A 2,511-nucleotide genomic window follows, 5' to 3' on the forward strand; every position below is an offset into this window, starting at 1 on the left:
AAATCAAATAAATAAAAACGATTTATATAGTCTGTTTATGAAGTACATACATTGTCAAGAATGTTTATTGCCATTGCATATTTTAAATTCTAACAATAATCTTTTACAGCTATAGAACAATTTTTTTCTTGAAAGAGAATGATCGACAATCCATATAATCATTACTTCTGTAATTAAGCTGATGAAAGAACACAATGCAAAACAAAAATATATTTTAATGCGTAATCAGGAGTAAAATTTTAAAGAGAAGAAAGGCATTTAATATAGATTTCACTGACTTCTTCATCTATAAAAAGAAGAATATTATTAAAATAACAGTAATATTAAGTTGGTATTTATAAAATGTATAAAGATTCACAAAAGCAAAATTGAAGTTTCTCTGGCTTTGTAATTTCAACATTTTCTTTTTGCTGCAACTTAATATTTCTTAAAACAATCCTGTGGCAATCAATAACCTTTTTTAAATATCAGATTTATAATAGGCATAGACATTGGAAATAATTCAGGGTCTTTCTTTTGTATTTTAGTCATTTATATATGTGTATGCTGTATGTGGGGATTCTGATTGTCCGATCAATATTATCTACTGGTACTGTCATTGAAAATCTACTGGTACTGTCATTGAAAATTTTTACTTGGTGTTCTTCCTCTACTTTATGTTGAAAGATCTTTCTTAAGAGACTTCTCGGAAAATTCAGAGTAAAAGAAAATTAATAATCACATTCATAAATTAAATATGAATTCTGTCTGCAAATGTTTAATAAATATTTGCATAGTGAGGACAATAAAAATAAGAGCAAATATCATGAGTTAATGAACATCAGGCTTTTAAATTACTGGAGCAACGTATATACTTAGAAGAATTGTTACCGCTGTTTCAATTGTGAGTTTAAATTATGCACAGTTACCGATTCCTACTCAGTAGACATACTGATTTGCCAAAAGAGTCAAACAAGCCTTGCTATTTTCTTGCGATGCATAGTATATAATTAAAATTTAGACTGATTTTGGAAGGATAAAAAAATGAGAACATTGAATTATGGTGTTGATTGCTTGTGTCCCTCGATTGCCTTGCTGCACAACTGTGGCTTCTAGACCAGCAGCATCGGCATCGCCTGGAATCTATTGGAAATGTAGAATTTCAGTCTCCAATGCAGACCCACTGAATCAGAATTTGCAGCCCAGCAAAATCGCTGGATGATTTTCCTGCCAGGAGTGAGGAGAAAGGAAGAAGGAGGGCTTGTGAATGTTTTAAGACTGTGCTGTTTTAACATATACTTTAATTTTCTAAGTGAGTTGGTTCTTTCCAGTAGCATTATTTTCACATTTTCTGGAGTATTCATGAAGAGACCATAATCACTTGTTTTCTACAATTTACTTCCTCCACATCCTATTTGCCTCCTTTATTTTAGTAAAGAGTTTATAAGACTTTACTCCTATGAAAAGGTGGAAAGTTAATTTGATTTAGACTGTTTCTGGAAATGTTTATTTTTATATTTTAGATAAGTCAGGAGGCTAGGCCAGAAATGATTGTATTTACCAGTACTTGATTGTCTGATTTTATTTACACAGAAAGGAATTTTTTTTCTGAAGGAGAAATCCCATCGATATGTAGAAGGATACAGCAATAACAGAATTTAGTGAGTGCTTACTATATTATAGATATATTACATAATCTCATATGCTACTAAAAATTATTAGTTCAGTATGCTAAGTCCTCACTTAACATTGTTAATAGGTTCTTAGAAACTGACTTTAAGTGAAATGATGTCTAAGGAAACCAATGGCTAATGGATATAAACAAGAGTTAAATATTTATGGTATATTTCTGCTCACAAAACCATCACCAAACTTCTAAATAAAGACCAAAACACTTCTAATAGTAAACACTGAAATAAATGTGAGTCATACATACATTTAAGAAGGTTAATAAAAACAAGTAAGATAATGATTTACCCAATGATTCCAGTTTGGGGCTGAAGGTGGCCAGAACGTGCACATCACGGGAATGTGAGAGGAAACTGGAGTACCTGGAGAAATGCATACAGACAAGGGGGAGAATGTGCAAATTCCATAGACAGTGGTTCCTATTGGATTTGATATACATTTTTCCTCATCAACGTTGTAACAAAATGACTTTAACTAAATGATGTTATGTGAGGACCTGTTGTACTAGCATTTTCCCAGTGCTGTTTGAGAAAACACCAGAGCAACAATTTGCCTTGAGCCACATTCTTTTTAATTAATGAACCTGAAATTTTAACCTATTGTATCTTATTCTAGCATTAATTCTATTTGATCTGATTCCAGCACCCATATTATTTAACCCCTAAACCAACATACACCACTATCTGTTATGCATATTTTTGTCTGAGTTTATGAAATATTTTATGACAAAACAATTTAGAGCTCATTTTTTACATTCAGGGTAAATAATAAGTTACCTGTATCCATTAATGGTGTCCACAAAACAGAGGTATATTGACCACCAGAAAACCAGGGAGTCTATTC

The sequence above is a fragment of the Rhinopithecus bieti genome, unplaced genomic scaffold (assembly GCF_001698545.2).
Source record: "Rhinopithecus bieti isolate Rb0 unplaced genomic scaffold, ASM169854v2 scaffold_905, whole genome shotgun sequence".
NCBI classification, from domain to species: domain Eukaryota; kingdom Metazoa; phylum Chordata; class Mammalia; order Primates; family Cercopithecidae; genus Rhinopithecus; species Rhinopithecus bieti.